The following is an 18815-nucleotide window of genomic DNA, read 5'->3' as shown; positions in this document are numbered from 1 at the left end:
CGGGGGCTGTCAGCAATCGACACATCCACCGCCTGCAGTTGCATTTGACCTACCGGGGGACGCTATCATTTAGTAATACCGCTAGAGCCACCGCTGGAACAATATTTTGCAACGTACTTGAAACGAAGAAGAGAAAAACACAGCAACAACTTCATCATACTTTGAACTTCCGCTGCTCATTTCCTTCTCATCATATCCGAGCACGACGTCGAACGAGGCGTTTGCTTGAAGCAATCGCTGTGCCGTTTTGTGCTGCCCTCTAATTCTCGTGTAGGCAAATGACACTCCCATCGTAGTGCGGAAGGTTGCGGAGCTGTGGCGTTGCTTCGTTTGCTTGAACACGATGCTCAACATCCTTCCGGTGGAACAGGATACACGCAGCCGACCTTTACTATCGATAATAAGCGACTACGCTAACAGTAAAGGACTCCGCAAACCACTGCTTCAAGATGAGAAGTGTGAGGAATGGAAAAAAACCAACGAATGACACTCGAGCAGGGAAGAATGTAGGGTGTGGAAAGGAAGGGCCATCTTCCGAGCCATCTAACAACACTTGGCACATCCTGTGTGCTTCGTTTCCGATAGCTGATGAATGAAGAATTAATTGAGCAGTGACATCCCCCTGATCAAGAGTGATCTCTTCAGAACATCTAAATAAACAAAAAAGAACACATCCTTGAGAATCCTTTCAGCAGCAGCATCCTCGAAGGGTTCGCGTTAAGTGCGCGCTTGTTTGTTATTCTAATTTTCCAACAATACAAAAACAGTACCTCATCATAATTCCACCCTTTCAAGCCATGTTCTCTGTTCGGGTTTTCGAGTTGCCTGTCTTCATTTTTTCGTGGAAAAAACGTACTTAAGGGTGTTGGTGTGTTTTTTTTATCGTACAGAAATAAATAAATCACAAAACACGCAAAGGGCACTCCTCTTACCATCCGGCTTCTGTGAGCTGCGTGTACAGATCCTTGCTCTAGCATCGTGCAGTGCCTTCCATAGGGATGGTTCTCAAGGGAACGTTGTTTCTTCCCGTTTTCCTCGTCCATCTGTGCAGATGAAGATGAACAAACCTCGCCTGCCTGGCGTTCGAACCGGTGCCCATGTGGAATAAATGTCACAGAAAATGCGTTTTTAAAAAAATGCATACTACTCTCGTCTCCAACATTTTGATGCACGCTCTGGTTACTGTCTTGTGATCTTCGCAGTCTCCGCGCGCATGGAACAGTAGTGTAGCGTAATGATGTGAAAACTTTCCATCAGCAAGTGGTCGCGATAATTGTAGCCTTGACAGTGGTCTGGTGCAATCGTGAGAATGGCTCGATGGAAGGGCATCAAGCGATAAGACTAGAAGGGAAAAAAAACTGAGCATGCTCTTCAATGTTTATCGCGCAAAATTCGTACACCAAGACGACACATTCCCACCGCATCTTTAATTGTGCCGATGGCTTCTGCAGCGGGGTCGCTGTTCTCGTGCGAATCGGTAGCTAGCGAAGTGTTGTCGTCGCAGGGATACGATATTTGGGCCAAAAACCGGATCGCTTTCGTCGATCGTTCGAGTTGGAGCAATTAATTTTCGAATCGGTGTTGGGGTTGTTTGGGGACATTTTTTCGCCTGCCCACCAGCAAGAGCAGCAAGCCGCAACGCAAACAATTCATTTAGCCTTTCAATTGCTGTTTGTTTCCCATTTGTTTCCTGTCGTCGATGACAATCGACGTGTGGCCGGGGTGAATTGTACAAAAAGCTGACCAATTAAATCGATATTTCCAAATCGTTCGAGATTCGAGATCGGTTTTATGGACGGGTGTGTCCATCTATGGTCCGAGCGCCGACGATCGGGAATACGTTGGTCGTCGCTTACGCAGCAACCATTTTTAAGACACACACTTTTCCAATGCATCCTCCGTTAAACCGATCGTCGATGAAAGCGTTCGATTGTGTGGCGAGGTGATGAAGGTGAAACACTACCCGATTTATTTAATGCATGATTGACCCCTCGTTTGGTGTAGGCCCCAAGAAAAGCGAGTGAGGGTGCCAGATCGGAGGTCAGTCGAGTTGAGTACGGCAATGTATTTTTGAATTTTTCTCCTCACTGTGTGATTCGCTTGATGAGAAATGTCAGACATTGAATGCATCTTAGGTCGTTTTTTTTTTGTGTGTGGATTGTTTCTTTGAATGCATAAAAACGGAAAACATTGTCGCTCCCGCTCGGATGAATGCATCTGTGGTGCGTACGAACCCATTCCCAGTGGCCAGTGCCGCAGTGTGCGGGTGTACCAGCAGAGTAGCGAATGGCAATAAAGTGAAGAGAATGGGAAAAAATGATCCCGGCTCGAATTCAAGTGCTTTCAGATGTTCGAGAGGTGGCATCATTTTTTTTTTTTTTTTCGTTGGCTGCTTCTCGCCGACCCAGAGGACATGCATTACTTTCACAGGCGGCTTTCTGGCCCACATGTTTTTAGATGGCATGGAAATGATCTCATGCTCATGTGAATGCTGTGAAGCATGGGTGTACAGTGAACAGTGATTTGTTGCTTACTCGTCATGGTTGTGAGTCAAAATTATTTTTCCACTTCTCGGAAGTTACCATCCGATCGGTACAACCTTTGGCTGGTGTGTTGCTATGGCTTGAGGGTAGTTTTGATGCGAGCGAATAAGGAATACACTAGAAGAGACAGTAATGTTGGAGATCAGCTGTGTATAAAAAAATATAAACTGGACTTTTAACTACAATTTAATGTGCAACAGTGGAAAGCATCTCGATGAATCCTAAATATTTTTTTTCCTATTTCATAAATCATATAAGAGCTACTATTACTGATATCATCATCGTTGGTTATTTTGGAGTTGAATTAGATATTTCTGGACATCAACTCTGACTTAACTGTGTACCAAAGAGGTTTTCAGCAACAGTCTCGTCAATTTTTGATTTATGAGATGAGATGTGATGTATTATCTTCTAAAGTCAACTAGAAGTATTAAGAAGTCGTCGATTCTTGAGCCTCATTTAGCTCAACAAACTCCATTGTTGGTCATATTGGAAGTCACATCAAAATGATAAACATTTTCCAGCTTTCCTATTGCTTTGGGTGGCATTCGAAATTATATTCTTGGTTTGGCCGTTTATGCCTAACCAGTAAATTGTATCTTCAAATTAACAACTACGATGCATACGATATTCAGCCACACGTCGACACAAACGTTTGCTACAGTGGTTTCGTTCCACATCACGATCCATCGCTGTGGAATGCATCTTCGGCAACTTAATCGTCGTCAATTGATTTAATTGATTTGGTCCAACAGCTCGGTTCTTGACGCTTTCTTGTGTCACTGCTTTGGAGGGTGGAAATGGCGTCTAGATAGATCGTACCATTAAATCGGGGATAAGTTTGTTTCGCCTTTCAACAGCAGGGATGATGTTCCGTTGACAGTAGTTGACTTGTCGTCAGAGCTGCAAAGTATCATTGCGGCTGCAAGTTGACGCTGAACGGTTTAGAAAAGCTGGTTGATCGTCTACCATCCAGTAGACGGTTGCGATCCAGCCATTACAAACAATTGCATCGTGCACATGGAGAAGAAGCGTTGGATGAGTAATGGTGGCGTATAATTGAGAAATATTCGACTCGATTAGCTCGTACTTGTTACAGCGCCACGGAGCAAAGTACCAATTCGAGGTGGTAAGAAACCAATGTTAAAGTTCACTTCACAGACACGTGTAAGTGTGAGCACTGTCTCACGAAAAGGTTTACTTGGGGCGTGTTTTAATTATTTCAAGATAAAGACTCAAGACTTGTAAACGTTCAAGTTGAAACGATACCGCTGGATCGCCATACAACTGTAAGAAGCTGTAGTTTTGTTCTGTGCTGAGGTGTATTGTGAGTGTGAGTATTGGTTTCTTTGATGTGCGTTTGATACCATCGTGCTCACCGGTGTGCGGTCGTGTTCATCAAGAATGACTGAGTAGTTTTCATTCACAAATCAAGCCACCATTCTGTCGAAGCACGGCCAAATGGTAGGACCACAAAATGTTGGAGGAGATTAGATGTGTTTTTTTTTTTGTGTTGTGGTTGTTGTTCCTTCGCTTCGTTAGTCTTCTTTCCCGTGCGCTTTACACAAAACGCTCGCTTTACCTCATCAACGGCAGCCTCGCGGTTCAATTAAAAGCTTCCTTCGTGCTTAGTGGGCTTTCGGTGATTTCTTATGACTCATTCCGTTCGGTAGAAGATTTGGGAAGGGTTTTAGATGCGCATCACATGTTTACATTACGGGCACACCCTGTTTTTTTGTAACAGGAAAAGGAGGAACGATGAAAAACTAGATGATTTGTAGTTTTATTTTGTTTCTTTAGAATTGTTGAATTTCAACCCAAACATTTAATATCAGGTATCGATATAGAGACAAAAAATAATGGTATATAATCTTATCGAGATGATCTTCTTCGTCCACATCCATTCTAATCGTGCCTCAGAACTGAACCAATGTCCTAAGAGAATAAAGTACAAATTTATCAACATATAAGCAAGAGCATGACAAAGAACGATTATGCAAAACAATACATTGTAGAATCGATGTTTCACAACGGAAAAGTAACGTCGCGGAGATTCGTCCTCCTTTTCCCGAGCGACCCCAAACCCACACATTTTCTGTCTGAGCGCACCCGGAGCCGCATTACGAAATTCATCACAACTTGGAGCGCTCCGCCATCGAAGGTACCTCGATTTCTGAGGTCCAAACCTTTAACCACACATACACACACACCCATACACGTGTTCGCTTCCTGCAGTTCTTCTCGTTTCTTCACCCAACGGCAGCTTCCCATCGAGCAACTCGCACCGATCGATCGATCGATCGATCGATCTTTGCCTTCCATGCAGTAAATAACAGGAAACCAGACCGGCTCTGGGGCTTGATCGTGGCTCGCTTACCATTCAAACGCTCTGCCAGCCTGCCAGCGCTTCCCTCTCTACTACTGATCGACCTTTACAATGCGGTTAAGCGTCAACGTAGGCTTTACAAATCCGGAGAACCTCCGATTACCGATCCTAGAAGCACCGAGCTAGAAAAGACGACACACGGATGAGTTGTACGATTGTACTTAGTGTTAACTACCGTGGGCGCAAGGTTCGACTCTATCTACGGCGACCATCTTGCTTCGGTCGCTACTATTTCTCCTTCCGACGGTTTCAGCGTCAAATACGGAGTTCTTGTTTTGCTCTCATGCTTTTGGGGTTGCGTTCCCTTTTTCCTTCCTTGCAAGCAATACGCTGGAGACTGTCTTCGAGAGTCTAAATGTGGTTATTACACTCCTTCCGCGCCCGGATCACCCTGTTGCCGTTGGTGCGAGGTGATCTTTGCCCGAGGGCGAGAACGTCGTTTGAGAGCGCTTACACGAACTGCACTTGTCGCGGTCCTCCAGCGATGATGCTGTAGCAAGGAGGCTTTCGATGACGGGCTTCCCTAGGTGCCACTGTATAATCTGCAATGTGTCATTAGCTGCATGAGGCCAGATTCGCACCAATCAGCATAATTAGCGCGATGACGATGATGAGTCGCATATAATTATGATCTCCTTTTTTTGTCACTGCTCGTATGACGGTCTAGGTGACGGTCATGGCAAAGGAGTAAACACGAGATCGGTTTTTGGTGGCCAGAAAGATAAGAGTTACGTGGTTAGCTTCTGTCTAATTTTGCCTGCACTGACACACTAACCTTCAGCAATGGAGGAATTCCGATTTTTAACTCTACCTCGAATTCGTCGATCGTCCATTTTAGCCGTAGCGAAATTTGTGATCCAATTTTCAACACCGCGCAACGGATAATTGAAAACGAAGCGCCTAATAGACAATTTAATGGAAGTTCGATCATGTAATTAGAAAACCGTTCTATTTGTATTTCACCCAACCGAGACGAATTCGCTCACGGTATCACTGAAACTGTGTGATTAATTGGTATCTCCGGCACGTCCAGTGGTACCAGAGGGTGTGTGTATTTTCTCGCCCAGAACAGCTCACAACAGGATGGTTGTGATCCGCATCGGACTTTTTTTCCCACAGTTCTGATGCCGGAGCGCATCTGCAATTGGGTTTCAGTTCCGGAATTCAGCGTTGACGCGCACACACACACACAGACAGCGTCCCGCGTTGGAAAACCAGTAGCAGTATGGCCGGCGAATGGTGTGGAAAAATCGGTTCACGGCAAAGAAATCAAGCAGAACACTTAACGACGATCGCCGTTTCAATTCTTCCGTAAAAGGAAACGTGACCCGGACGTTTACTTTTTACGTGTCGGTAAACGTCGCGCACATAACGCTCCACTCGCCAGGCAGCCAGGTTTCGCTATTTCGCCACAGAATCTGGCAGTGTGCAGCGGAGGGATGGAGCGAGATCCTGGAGACCGAGTGAGTGCGGATCTATTTTTGTGTGTTTGCACGCTCGGTAAAGGAACTCGAAAGGAACGGCGTACTTTCTACCGGGTGGAAACTATTTTTCCATTGCCGAGAGTAGCTACATTCTGTGCTGTAAGAAGCTGGCAGTCGTTGCAGTCAAAGATGCATCGAACATATGTTGGCGGGGACGGAGAATGGTCGATGTGCTTTGGAACGATCAAGTCTTTCTTTCAGTTTGGTTAAAGTAAAAAAGAGAGAAATATCCAAGAAACACACCCTGTACGCATCGGACAAGAATAAACTGCCGAGACAAGAAGCGACTCCTATTGCGTCCGTGTCAGTGGCTTATGATGTTTCCATGAAGGGATAGGTCCGAGAGTCTTCTTTCATGCGCCCATCCCATACCAAGCTACGCCTGGAACTGGCGTTGTTCGTGCACACCCGTATGGTGTCTTGACGCGCCTCAGTGATCCCACCGGCAATGCTCAGTATTTTTTTGGAAAAGAAAGGTTAAGATCCGCACTTCGAACGTTCGCAGCGCCATCCAGTGCGTACTGTAGCCGGACTAGTAGCGGGCGACCGTTTCGCACACATCGCATTATGGAAGAAAAATGTAAATGTCATCCAAAAAGCTCGGCACGTCGTTACCGGACCCGTTCCCGACTGCTTCATACAATCCGCGGTGGGCGTACGTATCAACGGACCGATCTGAACGGGATTTAGTTTCAGCATACAAATGGGTTCGTTTAGCGAAATGGTTTAGCGGCGCTCGAGCATTCACGGTGCGCCGTTGGTGTTTGTGTGAAGATTAGCAATCGTCCCGTTTGCTGACTGTCGCCGCGTTCTGACCGACTGCCAGTGTTGGAACCCAAGTAAAAAGAAAGCTTCAAAGAAGACTGTTCTAAGCGTTGATGTTGCACAGGCGACCCAGGCGATCAATTAGTGTTCAGTCGACTGTCACCGATTAAAATGATGCCACGAATCGATTTCGGTTCGGTTCGGAATCAAACCATTACATGATTTGGGCAGGTGAATGCGAGCTGGCGGCACACATTTCAAGCCTCGTCCATCAACGGGATGCGATCGGTTGCGTTTCAAAGTAAGCGATCAATTGCGATGATGATTCGGCCAGCCGTGATCCGGGCACATCGACACAAACTAGTGGAAAACAGGGCGTCCGGAATTTTCTCCACCGAGCACGCACTCGAGAAGCTGTTTACTGCCGTTTGGGGCTTCTCTTCTTCTGCACTTGCCAACGCGGTTCGATCGCCGTTTCCTCTTGCTCGCTTGGAGAGTTTTCCTTAACTGCTCGCACGATTCGGGTCGCGTACCATGATGCGTTGGATCGTACTGCGTGTACCGGCGCAGTCCGTTCCGAGCATTGTGCTTTGCGCAAATAAACAGCGGAGAAGCAAAACGTAGCAGGGACGGTAAAAACTGCCAACTGGAGCCAATCAAACGTCATGCGAACGCAAGCAATCAACTTTGCTGGTTGGTCCCTTTTTTGGAAACACGCTAAGAGCGGCATCCCGTTCCCGAAGGCTCGGACTAAAACGCGTCCTCGTAATTCCTTTTCGGGCATGCATGTTCTGGCTCCTGGTTTCCCAGCACGTTTGCTTTACGGACTGCATACGGCTTGCACTTTGCGGCACAGCAGCACGAACGTGTTCGGTGCCATTTCTTTACCGCTTCGTACCCGCTCTCTTTGGAGCCTTTTTCTTGTGACTCGTTCGCTCGCTGGATGGGGGACAGCAGTTCGGTACGGTTCAGTGCAGTCACACGATGCCCGATCGCTCGAGCAGATATTAAACTCAAAATTATAGGATCCCCTCCACACAGACACGCAACTCCGGTCGCGTTGTTTGTTTGGGAAAAATGAAGCATCGGCCGGACACATCCAACAAGCAAGAAACGTTTTGGGAGGTTCCTCCGGGTGGCAAGAAACCGAGTGCTGGAAGAATTAATTCGAAGACGAACCAGCGCCAAGTGGAGGGTATTTGGTCGCTTTATCAGTGCCTTAATTGAGACGAAAACTGAGACGTTAGCAACGAAGAAAATCGTTACCGCACAAGCGAGGCGAGAGAGAAGTCTCTAAATGAATTAATTTACAATTTTAGTTGCGGTTGTTGTATTTTCGCGACGTTTCCTCGGTGGTCAACGCTCGTGCAACTTATTCTGGATGTGTTTGTGTATGTGTGTTTGTGTGAGACAAGTTTTTCCGCGGCGAACGATCTTCGGCCCTCTATCAAAGCCCTCTGCCGTGCTTCTTAACCCATTGAGAAAGGAAACAGCTGTCAAAAATGTTCACAACGGTTCGGCGAGCCCCTAGATCATAGGGCTAGTTAGCTCGGGTGCATTATGATTTATGCACGGATAACCTTTACTTCTTCTTCTTCATCTGCGCTCTAGTATATGAAACCCATTTTTAGCTTCTCACCCCTCTCCGAGAACGAACCATGTGAGGGAAAACGCCGACACATTAGCCATTTTCAACCCGGCGTGGTGGAATTTGGGGCCGCACAGAAGAAAAAGCCCATAAATTTGAATATCGTTTTCGCGCTCGCTCGCCAATCACTGCGCCGCCGCATGTTGGGAGGTCCGGAACGGTGCGTAATTGGAGCATCAGCCTCGTCGCGATCCGCCCGTGCCACCGCACGGTGGCCTATGACCAGCAATTAAAGCCTACGATCCAGTAGAAAAATATGATTTCCGGCACTCGGGGTAGCGCACCCAGCTCCTTAACAACTCGGGATTTCTACGCGGTCAGATGGAAAATGCTTCGATACGTAGAAATTACGAAAGGAACGCCACTCACTTGGGGCCTTTTTTCTTGTTGGACAATGTTGCGGTAAGGCTGAAACGGGTAACTGTCAACCGAAACGCATACTAATCATTGGTGTAGCTTCACTTGTTTTTTCTTTCTCATGCTCGAAAGGGCCGACACGAGAGGTATTCTTGCGCTCTTCCTTGCCACCCTTTTGTCTGAAATTTTCAACATTTTCAAACCCTTCTACGAACCCAGTTACAGCGGCAGATGGTCAAGGTTGACAAATATTTTCGTGCCCCCCCTCCCCCCCCCTTTTTCACCGTAATTATCGCGTTTTCATCAGCTGCCCTTTCCTCGAGGTGCAGCGTAATTTGTTTCATTTATGATAACTTTCTTTTTTAATTTGTTACAATTTATTTTCTCCTTCCTGTAAGCTCACACAAGGTTTGGAATAATAATTGAAGTGATGGAATTTAGAGTAAAGTTATGTTTAATTTTCTTTTTGAACAGGAAATAGCTGATAAGGGGAAATGTTTGCAATTGAATGTTGATGTTTGTGATAAAAAAGTGTAACAGGAGTTCAAAACTTGTAGTACATTTGTGCTGTGAACAAGTTAATGAAATTGATTCAAATAGTTTTTTGTATCGTTGCACGAAAGCGTTAACCTTGAAATAAATGTTTTTTTATTGATGGTAAATGTAATGAAAATTCCAAAAAATGTAATTACTATCCTTTTATTGATTCGTAAAGACTTTGAAAAAAATCTTTTTGAATGATTTAGTTATCTTTTTTTTTCTTTGTTTGTAAAGAGGTAAGCAGTTTTATAATGTAAAATTTATAATATTCAAATAATAAGTATTTGTTTAAATTATTTTATAAATTTTTATGAAATTTAAATTGAAATTAAATATTTTTTTAATGCTGAAAAATATCTTCAACCATTGCTGAGTATCGCGTCATTTTTTACCGAAAGCCTTCCGGACAGCTTCCTGTATGCCATTCATAATGTCAAACATGCCATTGAATGACTCGTATAAAGACTTAACGTGGTCGCTTAGCCTGGGAGAATTTTTTAACCTATAAGTATCTCAAGAAAGAGTAGAATAATATTAAAACCTCTGTTTGAGTCACAGGAATAGGATGGCAAATACTCCTTTGACCCATTAGTTTAAATTTTGATTATTTAAGTGTTATTGTAACATGTTTTGAATTGTTTTTAAAAGCTTAGGAAATTTTGTTTTTTACGAACAATATTCAGTAAATATTGTATTCAAACCTCATAAGATCATTTAATAGTAAGTTGAGCATTATTGAATTCAAGGCAAAGGCCATAATATTTACTATTTACTCAACAATTCTGTAAGTGATGCGTTGGCGTTCGCAAACAATTCACAAAAACGGCGCCCTCCTTTGCGATCCTCTTTTGCCACCGATCGTTTACGAGGCAAATCCGATCCATCTTACCAACCAAGTAAGCTGACAAGTTCCTTTCATTATGCCCATATTTGTCGTATGCTGATTTTCTTGTCACAACATTTTACTGTCCAACAGTCCTGCTTGCCCATTGCTTTCAGTTTCCCTTGCCAATCCACCCTGATCGACTCGATCGGGAGCTTTCTACTGCAGGACAACCATTTAAGGAGCCTTCGGGACACGCGCGTTGCCCGTTCGCTGGACGGTGCATTCCCATATCGAGACGCCGCACATCAGTTGGTCACTCACCTGACCGGGTGCAGTTTTCCTGCCTTCTTGCTCACAAAACGTCCCGCAAGCATACGAGATGGGCCACTACATTATGTGCTCTCAGCTCTCGATGGATACGTCGGATGAACTTGATGATCCATGTTCAGACCTACTGACGAATGATTCACGAATTAGCTCGCACCTTGCACGCGCACTCGACACAAAACCTTGCTGTAGATATGCTTTGGGTGGGTTAATGACTGACCGAATATTAAAAGTAAAAAGTACGAACCATTAATTCGGCACCCGGCTGCTTCTGGCTCGCTCGTGCAGCCCGAAATGGCTAATAATTTTAATTAATTTATTTCAAATTTTCGCTCATTACTTTCATATGCTAACGATATCTACCCCGTTTTATCTTTTTTCCCTCTCTCGTGCAGGTGAGTCCGGTGTTTTTAACCGAAGCAATAGCAGCGCAAGAACGCCGTCTCGCGTGAAGCAAATGACCGGGTTTTTGGGTGATGGGTGAATTTTTGGGGGAAGACGTTCAACGGCTCCGGTACGTTAGATGTTGAGCCAGGGTAGCGTACCAGCATAAGGGAGTACGGGTAAGCGAACATAACAAAAGACGTAAAAAAAAAATTGAAGAAAAAAAAACCCATACAAACATAGGTTTGTGTGAGGGATAAAAACAGGGGGTGAGGGGCATGGGCATCTTTCTTTTCGCTTCCGGAAGTCACCTTAATGCCGAGCTCTCCCATTGTATGCACGGGGGAGCTTATTACCTTAAGCGCAAACGAGACACTTCCCGCCGGTCTGGGTGGATCGCGTTCGTGCCGTGGTAAACCATCGCTTACGCCACGCTATGCTAGGTTTCAAGCGATTTTTGTTTGCCCAAAGCCGTCACTCGCCGGTCGTTGGTTCTTTTCTTCACGCATTTACACAGAGCTCGGTGATGAGTTTGCATCCACATTTGAAGCGTGCGAAATTTTCGTATAAAGCCATAAAAATGTAAATAAGTGAGATCGAAACAAAATAAAAGTGGAAGCCGAAGGAAGTTACTTAAAACAGTGTTTTAAATGGATAATTTCTTCATATACTTCATAACGATTGGAGTATGAAGCTGTTTAAAAGCATAATATGAGCTAGGTTTTGGCTTGCAAAATATTAAGCTAAGAGATGAATATGGCTGCGACTTTTGCTATAAAATTAAAGCAAAATTGAAATTGAAGTCTCTCCCTCCAACGACTACGTGTTAGCTCGAGTGAGCATTGTAAATGTCAAGGAAAAAAAAAGCAGGAAATATACGCACAATCACAAAAATACGTTAAAACGCTACTCACATATTCAACATCCCAACCGATACACATCTACTAGATTGCTGCGAGAAGTTTACGACTTCTAACGAGCTTTTTCGGATTCAACAAGACAGAATGGAAGATTCTGTTCGCCTGGTTGACATGGGGTTTTGCTAGCAATTAGGAAAACCCCTCCGCCAATAGGTGGACAAGGCAAAACTAGCACACATACACGTACGCACACACCCAGTAGCGGATTCACCTATGGGCGGAGCTGGCTCGTCGGCTAGAGAACCCCTTTCGTCTTAGATGGGTGAAGCTTACCAAACCTCCATCCCCGCCAGAACAGTATAAACCGCGTCTATGAGGATCCTCAGCGCGCTTGGTTCAGTTTGTCAATGGCACTCCTTCCACCTTCTTCAACAAACAGACAAAAAAGCATGGAGGAAATGTCTTGAGAAATATGTACATAATCAGCACAGGAAGGGATGGAAATACGGCGCCCAGTCGTAACATTTAATCTAATTTAGTGATTTACCTAATTCTGGTATCATCGTCTTTACTTTGATTACTATCTCGATAACTCGTTCATATTTAGAGTTACTCCTCAATAAGTTTGCAGCAACCCGGAGTGCTGCTGGCGGCGTTTTTCCGGAAATTTTTAGAACCTCCTTGGAAAATTGACGAAATTCGCTCAATTTTGGTCCGATCACGACGTGCTGCATACCGTTGAATGTGTCATTGGCCTACGCATCTTTTTGTGGAACAACTCAAACCGATTCCTGTGCTTAATTTTTTCTGCAGTTTTTGTCATATTTAGATCAATATTCAACGATCATTAAAAAATATTTAGTGCAGGGAAAGTCAGTTATAAATCCGATTAAATCGCATGGTAGCAAAAATCAAACACTTACCAAACCCTTATATTCAATGTGTTAGAGGGCCCCAAATTTCACTCCGCTTAGGAGCCCCTAAAGGAAAGGCTAAATCCACCTTCGTTCTGAATGTGTTTGGGCCTCGTACGTGCAGTGCGCTCCGAAACCATTGTACCGTGGCAGACTCACTCACAAAACACTTCAGTGGCTCCAGCACGATTTTTCCTACGAAATCCACAGATTCGTTACGATCGTAAGAAAGAGAGAGAGAGAGAGAGAGAGAGAGAGAGAGAGAGAGAGAGAGAGAGAGAGAGAGAGAGAGAGGTTAGATCAGAGGTGGCTTGCTGGGGAAGGGAAGGCTTATGTTTTGGGTCGTATCATGAATTCAAACCAAACCCACACCACCATTCGGATGGTAGACACCACCATAAATCGGTGGCCCAGCTGTGGCAGTCCGGTGGCAAACTATCGACGTGCGGTCGTTTAATTTCACGCCAATGTTATTGTCTTCGGTTGGAAAATGCGTTTACTCTCAACCCTCGCTAGAGTTCACCCATTCTCTACCCTTCTAGTTGCCATTCGAGGAGGGCATTTTCTCTCCCTGCACGCTCTCACACACAGTGTGTCCACGTCGTTTACGTGACGAGGGATCGCTTTGTGTCTCAGAAAACGTGTGCAATGTAAACAGTCAACACCTGAGCTAGAAAAAAAAAATGGGCATAACAATAATGAGGGACGAAAACAAAAAGCCTAAGGGCGGGATGGCGTCTGCTGGAGTGAAGGTGTAGCCCTTCAATGTCTTGTTAGTGTTGAACACACGGGGAGGGTTTCTGAAGGTGGTGGTGAATTCATTTAAAATAAATTTTTCGAATCATAAATGAACACGGTGTCGTAAAAACTGTGCAACGCTGTAAAACAACTGCTAATCGCTGTCGACTTAAAGATAAAGGGCCGCATTTGTAATAAATGTGCAGTAGACACTTTTGTGTTGTGTGAAATTTTATATCGAAAGTGTAAAGATATAAACGACGTTTTGCTTCTAGCGTAGTAGCGAAGATAAATGTGAGACTATTGACTCGGTGTGGGTTTTCTTGAAGTATGCTATGGAAGGCAGCTTCAATAAACATATTCCCTTTGTCTTTGAAGACACTTCAGCATATTTTACGCAAATGTTTAGATTTTTTATTCCTGTCAACGTTATACGAATGCTTAATATAAATCATTTCCAATTTTTTTATTCCCCTTTAATGAACCCCATTAGGAAGGGGTTCTATCAAAACGAACTGGGTGTTATGGCTTTTATTTCAAAACATCAAAAGCTAAACTAGATGATCAAACGAAACTGGAGCCCTCGGCCGAAAATCACATTCCATTCGGAGTAGATTCTTGTCTGCTCTTTTGCCTTGCGCCAGCAACATAATATATTTTTTAATCGTTAATTCCTAACATAAATCAATCCCTTCTATTCTTCCACCGATCTTCCTTTCCGGTTACCTCGGGTGCATCGCTTAGAATGCAACGTTCGCATCTTTCCGTGTTTAAGTTCCACCACGATCGTGGCGCGTTGCGGTGGGACGAAGAGAAAGCCATAATAATCATAGTCGCCCAATCCGACAGCTGCCCGCGCCCAGACGACGTATGATGAGATCGCGCGAGATCAAAACGATCGTAGTCGATTAAACAAAAGCCAAAAAAGCTATGTGATTGTTTTGGGTCAGCATCCTACGATGTTTTTTTTTTGTGTTGCTCGCTAGTTTCTAGAAGTAAACCCTACGCCATGCGAGAGAAGTCCCCGTTGAGGTGTTACGGAGATGCTCAAAAAAGGCTGTCATTATGAGCCGAGCGCTTCCGTTACACGGAAGAGGGCACCTTTTGAAGGATTCTTCCCATCCTTCAGCACCGTCCGAACCGTTCTCCCTTTTCGTGTGCATTTATTTACCGCCGGTACCCTGGAGTTGCAGCTCTGTGTTACCTTATAATTAATTCGCATCCATCCAGAACCAGACCGAAGCGCGCGCTGCAGAAGAAAGAATCACCAAATGGGCGGCCGCATAAGGACACAGAGTGCCTTTCTCCGCGACAGACTCGACATACTCGGGGCCGGCGGTAATCGGTGGCGACATCAATTCAATTATGCCATTCCGATGCTCGCATACAACCGGTATCGAGCGTGTCAATGAACTTTGCCGGTATACGGGTGTAACGACAGTGGACGGAATGATGGACGCTAATCCTCGACCGACCTTTCGCGCCATGAACCAGGTTGATCCGGCTGCGCTTGTGCTGTGGTGTACCATTGGAAAGAACCGGAAGAACGCACGCATGGACAATATCGTTGCAAGCGGCTTGTTGTAAGGTCCGGTTTCCTGTCTTCCGGTGTGAGTCGATTTCGTGTTGCTTTTCCCATCTCCAGTACCTTCTTGCTTCGGTGCGATCAACGACCCTTTTTTCCTGAAGGGAATCGTAATCACGCTGATGATGATGAAGATGCTGCGGCAACACAAGCGCAAACTTATTTCGACAGCCTATTTAAATACTAATTGAAACGTTTTTTTTCATTCCTTTCGTTACTCTCTCTCGCGCTCGCTTCGTTGGGATAAAGAATGCCGACTACCTTTACTGAAGCCGAATTCTTAAGAGATCCACTTTTTATGAGATTTTTTTTTGTAGTTGTGTTGTAAGAATTCTTTACCGCTTCGCGGCTAGTTAACGGGTACGTGGATTAATTAAAGCCAGCTGGATGATGCAGCATCCTCTCTTCCCGGACGGCATGGAGCGGTGCGGCCGGAAAACGGAAAAGTGGCACTTCCGACGTGTTGAGTGGTAGAATTTAAGTAGAAAATTTTTATCGCATCGCATAAATTTATGTGGCAATCCAGTGCGTGTAGGTGACACGCAAAGCGCGTGTGAACGTCCTGCACTTGGCGTAAGAATGATCGCCCGCTGGAATAAACAATCGATTGCATCCTCAATCGGCACAGGAACGAGCTTGATGTTTGAAACTATGGCCAGCATCGTTGTGTAAACAATTGGCTTCCGCTATTGGATGTAGGCGCCTTCTCGTCAGAATTGTATTTTTGCTGGGCGTCAGTTTTGGGCATTGCAGCAGCAATATTTTCCATGCTGCCGAGCGTTCCCCCAACCGCGAGTGGCTCAAATTTTCTCTCACTTCAATGCCATTTAGCAACACCAGCCCCTAACAAACCTGCCACGAAATATGGATTGTAGGAGTGGATGATGTATTGTTTTTCAAGCTCTTTCTCCCTCTCTCTTTCTCTTTCTCTTTCGTGCTCTCACCCAAACCACCACCTACACGTTTGTGTGGTTTGCAAAGCGATCGAAAATGATCGAGATGAGCAACAAACAACAAACCACCCCTAGTAAAAACCCTTCCCGTTCCGACGGTGTATGGGCGCAAACAGTGCTAAGAAAATGAACGCTCATAAATATTTATGTTTGTTTAAATACACCTGCACCGTTCAAACGGTTGAAGATGGTGGATACGCCATGTCCCGTCCCATCTCGTTTGGGAGCCGCTTGCTCTTTGCTAATCGGGCACCGCGGTGAGGAAACCCCGATGGTGGCAAGCACGGGGATGACGCGTTGACGGGTGAGACGTTTGTTTTTCGTCGGCAACCATTTCCACTCACCGCATTTCCCAAGCCACACGGAATCGGCTTCACTCAACGATCGATAACCATTTGCCGGTGGGAAAACTGAAAAAAAAAAACGGGAACAAATGATGGACACAATTATCGCTGGCCACTCGGTGTGCGGGTGTGAGTGTGTTTGTGTGTGCTATGAAAACTGCGGGGGCTTAACCACCCCGGGTCGAATGGGTTTGAATCGTGAAAAGCATTTTTGGAGGAGAATTATTGGATGTTAAGTATCGATTATGCGTGAGCGATTTTACGACGAATGTTGGGGCGCTTTGATGAGCATGTTTGATTGGGTTAAAATACCTTTAAATCTAGCGATAAATCACATAGTTTTAGAAGAGCCTTACCGACACATGATCGGTAATTGGAAGCTGTTGAAATAGGCTGACAATGCATATCGTTTTCTCACACTCGATCGTGATCGTGTGCTTTAGGTATTTGTCCGAGTTACACCACAAAAAGCTCACAACAGGTCGATCGATCTACTAATTGTCCATTAATCATTAGACTGGCGAACGGGAATTGCACAGACAAGATTGCACGAAGCTTGAGATACATCTTCGCTGCACAGCGAACGCATCTAAGGTCGTGTGGAGAGGTGGAAGCATTGCATAATAAAGCCCCGTCGCTCGACGAGCCTCACACGTTACAACTGCATCGATTGACAGCGTCCAGAATAGAACAGAGGAGAAAAAAACAAGTCGCTAGATGATTATAATTTATCTACCTTCACAAGGGTGCTGATGATCTCGCGTTACACAGGTGCATCATCAGCGCAAGGACGACCGAGAATGAAGATCTAATTTAACTGTAAATGCATAAACGGAGACTGTTTGAAAGTCGTCGTGCTTATTAACATGCTGTCTTAGTGCGCAACTTCGCTGGTATGCGAACTACGTGGCAAGCCGTTAGATAGGCGATCACAGTGAAGGGTGATGATTAGCGTCAGACATAAACATTGATCATCGATCGAAGGTTGCTTTCGGGCCGGTTTGTCGTTAGGAATTTCAAACAGCAATTATTGATACGCTCTTTCGGATGACGATGATAATAGACGGATGTGTATTTTTTTGCATATAATTTAGAAGCAATAATTAAACATCGTAGAGGATGACAAGCATGCTTCAAGAACATGCTGGACTAGAAGCTAGAAAAGCGCAATGTTACACAAGGTATTTACGCTTAACTTAATTGCAAACACGCAAGAATTTTCTTGTGACAAGGGGAGGCAAACTAAGCGTTGAGAGCAAATTGTTTGGCCACAGGAATATTGGACATTTAGAGGATCTTCAAACACAGAAATGAGGGATCTTGGAACAGAGACATATCCTCCATTTTGCTTAGGGTCTTCACTGCTCAGGAATCAAAGGCTGTTTGAACAGAGCTTTTGAAACAGTAACATCAATTCAATTGAGCAGCAGGTCTATCACAGCCTTAAACAGCAGTTAACATTTAATGCTACAAACGAACCAACCAGCCATTAAGATAAAACAAATCATCACATTTGACCGGTGTTATTAGATTATTCCTGTGTCTGACGATAATCTGCCAAAAAAAAAAACAGTCCCCCAAAAAACCCAACAATTTGAGGCAAAAATTCCATTCCCGTTGTCTAAATTGACCGAAATATGTAAAAGAGACCGTTTGGTACCGCTTTTGGCTTTCCTTAAACAGGGCTCTTATCTTAGCCTCGATTGGAAATTACCATATGTAATTAGGCACACAAATTGACAAAGGCAAAACTCCAGCGCTGCTGTCAAATTCTGCAGACACTCGCGTGCTGTTCGCTGCTCAGTGATTACGCTGATGGTGATTATGACGGTCAGCAGCGAACGAATAGACAGAAGAACATCACGAACCATCAAATACGCATTTGAACCCTGTTTTGCGACGAAGAACCAACGCAACAGTTGCGTGTTTAAAAACATCTTCTCCACAAAAACCAAACCCTGCAGTGAAGATTTCGATAGGGAATGGGCACCGATGGGCTGCAAGTTACAACCACCAAATAACACCCCATTACTATCGAACGATTCCAGCAAAAACAGCCCAGCATCCCCATGCAGCCGGAATGCCCTTGTTCCCAAAAAGCCCCAAAGCGGATGTGGCTAGGTGACTGGGAAAAGTTTCGTGGCTTCTCTTCGTCTTGCTG

At 44.8% G+C, this 18815-nt stretch overlaps 2 protein-coding genes across 7 annotated transcripts in view; one reads left to right on the top strand and one right to left on the bottom strand.

Moving 5' to 3' along the window:
- LOC126563823 (epidermal growth factor receptor) overlaps positions 1-18815 on the top strand; it is a 371336-nt gene that overhangs the window by 9495 nt on the left and 343026 nt on the right. The gene's annotated exons all lie outside the window — the stretch shown is intronic.
- LOC126564362 (zinc finger protein ZFP2) overlaps positions 1-18815 on the bottom strand; it is a 505414-nt gene that overhangs the window by 323117 nt on the left and 163482 nt on the right. For 4 of the 6 annotated variants that reach the window (XM_050221385.1, XM_050221389.1, XM_050221390.1 and 1 more), the window contains exon 1: positions 8144-8156. The exons of the other annotated variants lie outside the window; for them this stretch is intronic. The gene's annotated coding sequence lies outside the window, so the exon portion shown is untranslated. Of the gene's footprint in view, positions 1-8143; positions 8157-18815 lie in introns of those variants that run through there. 6 annotated transcript variants of the gene reach the window in all.

The sequence above is a fragment of the Anopheles maculipalpis genome, chromosome 3RL (genome assembly GCF_943734695.1).
Source record: "Anopheles maculipalpis chromosome 3RL, idAnoMacuDA_375_x, whole genome shotgun sequence".
In the NCBI taxonomy this organism is placed as follows: Eukaryota; Metazoa; Arthropoda; class Insecta; order Diptera; family Culicidae; genus Anopheles; species Anopheles maculipalpis.
Note: the sequence above shows the minus strand (reverse complement) of the source record. Positions and strands in the feature narration are given on the sequence as shown.